Source organism: Halichoerus grypus, chromosome 7 (assembly GCF_964656455.1).
Source record: "Halichoerus grypus chromosome 7, mHalGry1.hap1.1, whole genome shotgun sequence".
NCBI lineage: Eukaryota > Metazoa > Chordata > Mammalia > Carnivora > Phocidae > Halichoerus > Halichoerus grypus.
In genome coordinates, this window is record NC_135718.1 from 12,580,674 (window position 1) to 12,592,447 (window position 11,774).

General features: G+C 41.1%; 1 pseudogene; it reads right to left on the reverse strand.

The window, feature by feature from the left end:
• Positions 1-6,213: 6,213 nt before the first annotated feature.
• Positions 6,214-6,988, reverse strand: LOC118544583 (proteasome activator complex subunit 2 pseudogene; annotated as a pseudogene).
• Between the last annotated feature and the right edge of the window lie 4,786 nt (positions 6,989-11,774).

The following is an 11,774-nucleotide window of genomic DNA, read 5'->3' on the forward strand; positions in this document are numbered from 1 at the left end:
CATGTTGACGAACCCCCAGTCCTGCAGCGCACTCGCCAACAAGGATCGGGACAATTCACTCCCATCAGCTGCTGTGTTTCTGATATGCCCATATTGGACAGAATACTCAAGGAAACCCAGATCTGTCTTTAAACACCATTAAGACCTAGAGTACAATGGACAATGAAACATTTTAACACTTTCCTTTGAGCTCTTTCTTGTGGCATTTCTTTGGAGAGGAAAAGCTATTTCGCAACTGCCCATTAACTGTTAATGTTTTGAGGCACAGTGGGAAAAAGAGAAAGGTGAAAAGATAAGGGGGTAATGTCTGTGAGACAGTCAGCCTGAAAGGTTCACCACAACATGAATGGTTTCAAGCGTGTTCGATCTGTTTCTATAATTTTGTTATTCATGAGACATAAGGGGAGCGAGAGAGCAAAGTAAACACAGCCACTTAGGAGATGGATGGAGCCCACAAAGAGAAACTAAGCCACAAAATACAGCAAAAGAGCAGAGCATTATAGGCAGAAAAATTACATCTGGGTTATTCTACTTAAATGGAAGAAACATAAATCACACCAAGGACTCATAGCAATGTGCGTTGGAGAAATAATGGACAGACCAGCCTGGACTGCCCTCTTTCTTGTTCACTGAGTTGAATCCTACGCCTCCTGTGTGATCCGGCAGGAGTCCCAGGAGCCAGTCATGGTCCGGTCCTCCTGCTCAGTCCTGCCCGGTCCTGTCTAGTCCAGCCCTGCCCACTGTGGTCTTGCCCCTGCTCTGCTCTCTCTAAGCCATCACATTCTGCCCCTGCTGGTATCTGCTCATCATGACCAGTGGTGGTTATGTTTAAACATGCCTTTGTCTGAGCTTCTGTCTCAGACTGCAAGCCTCTTGAGGGTTCTTTTGTCTTTGTACCTGTCTTCAGTGCTCTAGGCTAAAATCCTTATGTGTAGCAGGGGCACAATATACTCGTATACTTGGATATACTCATATATATGTTGGTTGATTAATTTCAAATACTTGTGATGGAATTTTCTCTGCAGTTGGGACAGTGAGCAGGAGTTCTGCATGCACAGCACTTTGGAGGTGGATGGTTAATTATAACTGAGTCAGCCCCTATAGGACCACATTTGGACAAGCACATCCATTTACAGCAACTGTTTCTCTTAAAATACCTTCAGTAGATTGATAAAAAACAATGCAACATGTTCAAAGATTTTCAATAGTAAAGATTTTTGTCTAGATTTCTCCAATTAAGTGCATCTGGAGGGTCACTGAGATTTGACAGCCAATGCCTTATACCCAATGAGGATATGACAAAAATCAGTGATCTGGGCATTCACCTATTCTTTTCAAATATCACAATTCTCTTTGAATAAGAAGTAGAAGAAGGGCTGATCTGTATGTATGCCATATTCTATCTGGGTTCTAAAATTTTGATAAATCAGGAATATCCAATTTTTCTCCTAGGTCTACAAATGCTGACATTGAGTCCATCCATTTTTCAACTTGGATGGTCGACCTTCGTCAACGTGACCTAGGAAGAAAGGATGTCTAGCATATGTTAAATTCTAGACATGAGTTACACGTTGTGTTCATTTCCCATGAATGAGGCAGTGAACATAGAACCTTTTTTTTTTTTGCTTGCATTTCCTCATCTATAAAATGAATATAATAGAACTAATATCCAAGTGTTATGAGGATTAAATCAGGTAATATGTGTAATATGTAGCCTTAGATTGCTGACTCATGCATGGGAAGCACTACATATGTTGAAAAAATACAAATAAAACAAAGTTCATTCTCACAACAATGCTTTGTGACAGGTGTTTCCAAAAGCCCTTCTAGCAAAAATAGTTAAAAACCAGCTGATTCATTTGTTTTCTATCCTTAGATTTACAAACAGAGGATATCATCAAGCAATCTTCTTGAACGCTTGGTGGCAATTATTTGTACAGCCTGGCAGTCTCAACTTTATTTGTTTTGAATAAATAAATATAATTATATCCATTCTCAGGCCCCTAGGAAACATTTTCCCAGCACTAGGAGTGAAAAGATACACCACCATCTTTTTTTTTTTTTTTTTTTTTTGTAACTAAGTCAGTTTCACACTGACAAAGGAGAAGCTTAGCAGAACTGGAAAATGTCTTAAAATATTAATTATGTATTACTGAGTTTCATAAATTTTTTAATTTTCTGAAAGGCGTTAATAACAAGAACCCATAATGACTCAAGGGAAACAATGACACATTTGCATTTTATTAGTTAAAATAAATGCAATAATACTTCAGTTACCTGCTTGTCACTGGATACAGGCCATTTAAAGTGTGTACATTTTCCCAACACCTAAACCTTGGTCTTTTGATTGTAAAAACTTTGATCATTTTAACTTATAAAAATATGATAAAAATATATAACCACTCACTTTCTATTATTTAGACCATATTAAAATACAAAAAAAAAGTGCTTAACATCATGTTAGGTTTTTTGTATGGGAAGCAAGAATCAACATTTACTTTACTAAATAGTATTACATTGACATGTTCAGATATTTTGAGGCATGGAAGGACTTTTTCCTCTTTCACTGAATGACCTCACAATTGCTGTGTTAGAATTTTATATTTTTTATTAGCTCACAGAGCACTGTGGGGCTGTTGGGTTTCGCTTGTGAGGTACCAGTTACTGAAAATGATTAGAACTAGTTTTTGGGGATTGAGAAAAAGACAAAGTAGATCCAGCAGGCATTTTTTTTTTTTTATACGTTTCTTTTTCTTTTTTTAAAAAGTTTTTATTGTTATGTTAATCACCATACATCATTAGTTTTTGATGTAGTGTTCCATGATTCATTGCTTGCGTATAACACCCAGGCCTCCATGCAGAACGTGCCCTCTTTAATACCCATCACCAGGCTAACCCATCCCCCCACCCCCTCCCCTCTATAACTCTCAGTTTGTTTTTCAGAGTCCATCGTCTCTCATGGTTTATCTCCCCCTCCGATTTCCCCCCTTCATTCTTCCCCTCCTGCTATCTTCTTCTTCTTCTTTTTTTTTTTTTTTTTAACATATAATGTATTATTTGCTTCAGAGGTACAGGTCTGTGATTCAACCGTCTTGCACAATTCCCAGCGCTCACCATAGCACATACCCTCCCCCGTGTCCATTACCCAGCCCCCCATCCCTCCCACCCCCCCACCACTCCAGCAACCCTCACTTTGCTACCTGAGATTAAGAATTCCTCATATCAGTGAGGTCATATGATACATGTCTTTCTCTGATTGACTTATTTCGCTCAGCATAACACCCTCCAGTTCCATCCACGTCGTTGCAAATGGCAAGATCTCATTCCTTTTGATGGCTGCATAATATTCCATTGTATATATATATATATATATATATATATATATATATATATATATATACCACATCTGCGTAATATTCCATTGTGTATATATATATATATATATATATATATATATATACCACATCTTCTTTATCCATTCATCTGTCGATGGACATCTTGGCTCTTTCCACAGTTTGGCTATTATGGACATTGCTGCTATAAACATCGGGGTGCACGTACCCCTTTGGATCCCTACCTTTGTATCTTTAGGGTAAATACCCAGTAGTGCAGTTGTCCAACAGGCATTATAAAGTTTTATACTTATAACCATCTACTCAAGAATAAGAGCAGGTGTTGTTAGTGATTAAAAGGAAGGGAGAGGGGGTCAGTAGGAGGAAGAGTGCCAGAGAGCATCCGGGAACTTTTCTTTCCCACCTGAGACTGGTGTAAGATGGAGGCTGAGCCTGCCCGAGAGCTGGGAGGGCTGATGGATGCAATGAAGTGTTCTGGAAAGACTGGAGCCAGAGGACATAGACTCGGTTCCAGAGAACACATTCTGGGTGCTGGTGGGTGCACACACGGAGGGCCTTCTCCGGTGACACCATCCAGGTTAGGAAAATGACCCAGCCTTCTCCCTCCCTCTGGAGGAGGATCCAAACTATTGAAAACGTTTTTGATGTTTTCACCAAAAATAATAGACTTGCTCGGGAAATTCAAATTTTCCCAACCAGTCTAATATGGCTGCTCACTAAAGTTATTTATCGATCGGGCTGAATTTTAGAAGCTGAAGGCAGTGACGCCTTTGAGCTAGAGAAGAAACAAAAACAACAGAGGAATGGCAAAGGGCTCTAAGTAGTCTAAGAAAAATTCTGGGCAACTAATCTTGTTGCGTTCCACTCGTGACGTTTAGTTAGCAAGGCCAACCTGGTAAGGCTTGATCGTTGCTCTGGGATGCTTGGCCATGTATTTCTTCTTGTCTCTCATACTTGTCCTTGGCTTTTTCCAGGCCTCAGAACCGATCCTCCTATGCCAGGAGCCAACAGACATTACCGGTGTCCTCCAAATTGTCTTGCACTGCAAGTAATGATTTCAGGCATGTTTTTGGGAGACATACAAATATAAGGGGGGTTGATTTTGACATTCATTTTTATTGTATTGGTATTGTGATTATTATTATGGTTTTTCCTTGTATATGGTCTAATAACTTCCCAAAGCACCCCCACAGTGTTAATTTCTTAGCATGGGGCAACCGCTTGGGGGTAGAATCAGCCACCAGTCTTCTCCTCAACCGGAAGAGAAGGAGGCAGGGTAGTTTCATAAGAGGAGATTTTGCTAAATCTATTCCAGGCATCCGCTTCTGTGACCATATCAGAGCTTCACGACAAAGAAACTTTGCCAGATATTGAAATCCAATTAACTGTTATAATAATGCTAATAGCTAACATGTGCTGAGCATTTATATGGTAGCAGGCATTGCTCTGAGCATCAGATGTGCATTAATTTATTGAGTTCTCCAACAACTCTGAGGTGCTAGTGTGACCCGGTCCCAGAAGAGGAACAGAGGCTCAGAGCAAGCAAGCGGCTTGCTTGGGGTCACAGAGCAAGCACGGGCAGAGCCCTGGGCCTGCCCTCTTGCTCTTCATCATGTCTGTTAGGAGGTGACTTGTGTCTCAAAATTCAACTAGTCCAAAACAGAGGCAAGAACCCAACTATATGCTCAAATTGCCTCGGGTGAGAGGAGAGGTGGTCCATAGAGTATACTAAACTTCATGCACTTTATTCCATGTCCATAGGATCTTCCTCAAGTGGAAGCTTGTACTTTGCTGGAGTAGAGGATGCAAGTCAAGGTGGATTGCAGGATTGCCCTGCAAAGGCAGAGATTTTGTATGGAAACGACATGTACGTGAAAGAAGCCACTCTTAAAGACCACATATTGCATGATTCCATTTATAGGAAATGTCCAGAATAGGCAATCCATGGAGACAGGAAGTACATTAGCAGTTGCCAGGGCCTTGGGGGGAGGGGCAGATGGGGAAGCGGGAATGACTCCTGGAGGGTAGCAGTTTCTTTTGGGGGTGATGAAAATACTCTAACATTGACTGTGGTGACGGTTGCTCAACTCTGTAAATATGCTAAAAGCCATTGAAGCGTACACTTTAAATGGGTGAATTGTATGGTATGTGAGTTATATCTCAATAAAGTAGTTATTAATAATAAAAAACTCATGGAATGTTGAGTCTGACCCCAACTGTCTCCAGGCAGAGGCGGCTCGAGAAGACAGGGGCACCTGCGGATTTCATAAAATTTGCTTATTAGGGGGGACAAATGGCCGATTAATTAAACGTATATAAATAATTCATGTTGATCATAAAAAATTAAAAACACCCATAATCTTGACACTTAGACATAATCATTGTTAACATTTTTGGGTTTATCCTTGAGAATTTTTTCTATGCATTTATAAGGTACATGGAGACACCGGATCATGCTACCCCTATTGTAATTTGCTTTTCTCATTAAACAACACTGTGTCACAGAGGTTCTCCAAATGCGATGCCTGCCATTGGCATCAATATCATCTGGGGACCCTGAAATGTGAAATCTAGAGGCCCCGCGCAGGCTTCCTGAATGAGAAGCTCTGGGAGTGGGGCCATGAGTCTTGCTTTAGTGAGCCCTCCAGGCGATCCTGATACACAGTCAAGTGTGAAAACCATTGCCCTGCCTTAACTGTGTGTGCGTGTAAATACATGTGGATTTCTGTCATAATTTTTAACGATTGATATTCCAATTTTTGGCTACTGTAAGTAATGCTGCAAAGATCATCCTTGTGCTATCCTTGCGCACTTTATTTTTTTCCACACAAAGCATAGGTCATTTTTTTTATTATTATTATTATTATTATTATTATAATTTTTTGGCCCTCGACTAGTACATTGATGGCTTCTCTTCACCCTTTGGGTTGATAATTTTCTCTAGGTTGCTGCTGACGATATGATAAAGCTCAGCATAGGAGGCCCTCAGGTCCAGCACCATGGCCCTGAGCTCTCCATAGGCTGCCTCATCTCGCTCATGCACCAGGACCCCGTAATCCATTACATGAGTCTCCTTAGAGGCCTTGACCACAGCATCCCCGCGTTCAGAGATGTACTTGGAAATGGTTGTCTGGAAGCATCTACTTTTGTCTTGTTTGCATTTACCCTCTCTAGCACCTTCTCCTGGATTGCCACCCCAAAGTCATTTCCATTCTCAATCTTGGGGATCAGGTGCTGGATCCGTGTGATCACCAGAATGCATTTTTCTTTGAGAGTCCGGACTTCTGGCTTAACCAGGGCAAGTAGGGTGAGAACCTTCTCATTTCCAGGGAGAAAGCCACACTTGGGAACTTCTTTCTTTTCCTGCTTATCTGTTTCCATCTCATCATCCTTGGGTGGAGGGTCTGGGATGGGGATGTCCAGTGGGGTCTGGAGAGAGGTCAGGTCAGCAACATTGAGGGAGTCCTCTTGCAAGAGTTGATTCAGGTGTATGATTTTCTGTGGCAAGAAACTGTAGAGGAATTCCTCTGCCTCCTGGAAAAGACTTTGCCTGAAGACATCCACCTGCTTGTGGGCTTCCCCGCTCAGGTACACCCCACAAGGCCTGGCCATGCTGCTCCAGTTGCAAGATCTCCGGTCTCTCCTTGCACACTTTAATTATTTCCTCTGATACATTCCCAGAAGTGTATGCACTGGGTCAAAGTCTAAGGCTTTAGATATTTATTTTCAAATTGCCCTCAAAAAAACCTTCTTAATTTACATCCCTACTTCCAAATAAGAGAATGGGTATATTTTTGACAATTCTGGCCATTCTTTTTTTAAATCCATCATAATACAAGAAGTAAAAAGGTAGGCCATTGGGTTTTAGCTTATATTTCTTTGATTACTGGTAATACTGAACCTTTGTATGTGATTATTGACTATATTCCTTCACTTGTGAATATCTTGCTTAAGCCTATTGCCCAAATTTCTATGGAATTTTTCATATATATATATATATATATATATATATTTCTGGTAGAATTTAATACATTGTCAAGTAGTAAGAATACTAACCCCTGAATATCACATATGTTAAAAATACATTTTCTGGTTTACTTGCCTTTTAACTTTCCTAGTTGTTTTTTTTTTTTTCTGTTTAGAATGAGCTTAAAATTTTAATATCATAAAATTTTATTTTGGTGACATTCTTTGAAAGGATTTCCCGTCTGGTTTTATATAAATATTTATGTATCTTTTCTTAGTACTTTTACATTAAATTGTTTAATACATATGGAATTTATGTTCCTGTAAATTGTCTTTTGTTTCCAAATGGTTGTCCCTAGATTCTTTATTGACTAGTCCTAATTTTCCTGCTTGATCTGAAATTCTAACCTTATTATATATACATTTTTTTAATGGCTTGGGTCTGCTTTTGAATTTCTTGGTCTATTTAATTAATCTGTTTCTATTGGAGTCAGTTTTGATTATCAGAATTCTAATACATTTTAATAATTGGAAGGACAAATACTCTCTTTTCATTTTTTTTTCTTCCCCCAGACTTTTTTCCTGGTTATTCTCACATATCATATAGTGTTCAAATACACTTTAGTCAAGTTTGAAAAGAAGTATTAGAATTTTGATTTGAATTACATTAAATTCATAGCGTGATTTGTCAGTGTCAATATCTTTAAATAGAACGTCTTTCTATCGTGGAACATGTTATGTTTTCCACAATTATTCAGATATCCTTTTGTCTTTTGTTTGTTTAAAGATTTATTTATTTATTTATTTAAGCTCTACACCCCAAGTGGGGCTTGAACTCACAATCTCAAGATCAAGTCACACGCTTCATTGACTGAACCAGCCAGGCGCCCCAGATATCCTTTTGTCTTCCTGAGTAGAGTATATAGTTCTTTTCATATAGATTATAGTCATTTTATGGGAAGTTCATTTCTTTTATTTACTTATTTATTTTTTAAAAGATTTTATTTATTTATTTGAGAGAGAGAGAATGAGAGACAGATAGCAAGAGTGGGAAGAGGGTCAGAGGGAGAAGCAGACCCCCTGCTGAGCAGGGAGCCCGATGTGGGACTCGATCCCGGGACTCCAGGATCATGACCTGAGCCAAAGGCAGTCGCTTAACCAACTGAGCCACCCAGGCGCCCGGGAAGTTCATTTCTAGGCATTATATATTTATTCCTGCTATGCAGTGCATATTTTCTAAGTGGTTATGGACACATTATTGATTTCTGTAAACTAATTTTATAACCATCCACCTCATTGAAGCCTCTTATCAGTTCTAAGATTTTCTCATGGGTTTTCCAAGTAGGACAGCAATGATGATTTTTTTTCTCTGCAGTCTCCAGCCTTTATTCCTGCTGTTTCATACTCTTTTCTATTGTATTAGCTGGTGCTTCCAGAACAATGTTAAACAGTCATTACAAGTAGGCATCTTTGATCTCTTCCTGCCTTTTCATGGCAATGTCTTCCATTTTACAGTTAATCATGATGCTGGCTGTTAGTTTAAAAAAGCATATTTTATGTATCTGCACATGTATACATACACATACACATATATACACATCCATCCATCCATCCATCACATCTGTTAGTAGCCTACATTCTTGGTTTACTAAGACTTTATTTTATTTTATTATTTTTTAAAGATTTTATTTTATTTGTCAGAGAGAGAGAGGGAAAGAGCACAAGCAGGGAGAGTGGCAGGCAGAGGAAGAAGCAGACTCCCCACTGAGCAGGGAGCCTGATGGGGGCTCCATCCCAGGACCCTGGGATCATGACCTGAGCTGAAGGCAGACCCTTAACCGACTGAGCTACCCAGGCGTCCCTAAGGTTTTTTTTTAAACATAGACATTACATTTTATCAAATGTCCTTTCAGGATCTCTCAAGATGATAATGTATTTTTCTTTCATGGCCTTATATCACAATTATTGTCAAATCAACATTAATTGAGCATCTACTATGTTACCATTTTACTAAAAACAAAAACAAAAACAAAAAAACACAGACACAGAGACACATCAGAAAAGCTAAGTTGTTTGGTTCCCCAGATCTGAGCAGATAGGAGCTGCCAAAGAGAAAGAAGTGATGGCTGGAGAGACTCGGGTGTGATCATGTAGCCATGGTCAGGAAACACCAAAGATTCCACACAGACCCTGCATCTCTGCTGTTCACATCCTGGTTCCTCATTGAGATCTCTTCAAGGATCTCTTAAAACAAAACAAAACAAAACAAAACAAAGCTTGAGCTAAAACTGTGTGTGTGTGTTTGTGTGTTGGGGGGCAGGGGGCGTAAATCAGGCATCTGGGTTGGTAGCCACAGTGGCTAAAATGATGGTGCAATTGAACGGACGATGTCCTCAGCGTCCCTGCAGGGTATGCTGTTAGCTAGTTATTTTACCAAATTGGGGCGGCTCAAGGTTGCTCAGGGATATTACTGTTATCATCGTTGCTATAATTATGAGGTTGATCCATATGAAACTGCCATTTTTATCGGCAAAGCATGGTCAACTATATGATCTGACCTAACGTAATTAATAATGACCATTTATTATCTATTATATATCAGCAATTGTATCTGTATTTTCTACAGGCCATTTCGTTTTGTTTCTATAACAGCTCCGTGAGGTAGGGGCTATCATCCCAATCTACAGATGAGAAAACAAGCTCAGAGAAGTTAAGAAAGTCCTTTAAAGTCACACAGCGAGTAAGTGGTAGAGCCAGCCAGGAGGCAGATTCAGGTCAGTCTGACCCCAAATCTTTCTCTTTTTCTTTGACAACAGGACAGTCTTAGGTCTGCTTCATTTACTGGTTCTCCCTGGCGGCACACTGGCCCAGAGGGGGAGTAAAGTCTGCTCGTTCCAGTCCCTGACAGGAGAGGGGTGTGTGCACTGTGGAAATTTGATAGCTTCCACTCTGTGGAGCAGGGGCTTTCCAAATGTGGTCTGCAGACCCGCAGCATCACCTGGGAACTTGTTAGAAACGCCAATTCTCACCCCACCCCAGACCTCCCGAATTAGAAACTCCAGTGGGTGGGGCCAGCGATCTGTTTTAAGAAGCCCTCTGGGTGATTGTGATGCAAGCTAACATTTGAGAACCTTGCCCTGGGTAACCGTAATGACTGCTAACTGGTACTGAGAACTCACTCTGCACCAGATCCGAACCCGTCTGGGAGTCCTTACAAGGTAGGGGTTTATGATCAGCATAAGTCCTACTTCTGCAGAGTGTGAATGGATTGCCTGAGGCTCTGCAGGGAGCAGATGGTTGAGTCTGGGTTCGAACCCGGCCCTTCAGAAAGAGCTGATGGCCTTTACCACTGTGTTCAGCCGCCTTCTGCTCATCACGTGAAGCCCGCGGTGCCTCATTCTCTGCGGAGTGTCTTCAGCAAAGGGTGGATGGAGAAGAGATGGTGCTGATGATGTAGGACCAGGGCTTTGGAGGAGCTCGTCTATCATGGGCATCCTTCGGATGGGGAAGAAAGGGAGCCATGGTTGTGGCATACAAATTTCCATTGAGGAGCCTGGGGCATTACAGATAAGGTGCCCTTGTTTTCCTTCCCACAGGCCAGATGCCTTTATTCAGTCCCTTTGCAGCAACTGCACTTCATCTGCAGAATGCCCAGTGCGAGTCGGGGGCTTTGTATGTCGAGGGTCTTACTGGGGATTATCGTAAGGCAAGAATACTGGTGATATTGTTTGCAGAGCCAAGGAGGAAAATCAGACCCGGGTGGAGGATTTATTTTTCCTCCATAAAGCTGACGGGGGGCTCTTCAAAAGTTCACTGACTGTGGCGCTAAGTCTCTCCGTTTGGAAACACTCCTGGATGGATGGACAGATTCCCAGCTAATACTGTGCACACCCCTCTATCACCCAGCATCCAATTCCCAGCGAATTTTGCAATATAGTGACAGTAATGGAAAGCAAAATGATCTCTAAATAATGGTTTAAGATGGCTACTTGATAAAGGGCACTGCAATAATTATGATCAATGGAGCATGGATTCAATATATATTGCCCATTTAGATGCACCAGATTAGCTTAACAGCTTTCTTTAATGTTCTGAGTATTTTGTGTGTGCGCTCGTCTGTGTGTGTGAGTGTGTGTGTGTGTGTGTGTGTGTGTTTATGTGTGAGAGAGGGAAGAAGGAGAGCGAGAACAGAGAAGGGAGGGAGGGAGGGTGAGGCAGCCCGCAAGCTGCTATGAGCATTACTTGGCTTCCTATTGATCAATGTGGTTGCGGTGACACAGCGCTGAGCAAAGGAAATTGAGATTCAGAAGTTGTGTGATCCATTACCAAGAGCAAGCACTCAGGTGTCATGTGTTTCAGACAGGGCCTTTGTGGAGGGCGGTGGAAGCAGGGAACGGGGTGGAGGAGAGACACCTGATATGAGTTTAGTCATTTTGCAGAGGGCACTTTCTGGAT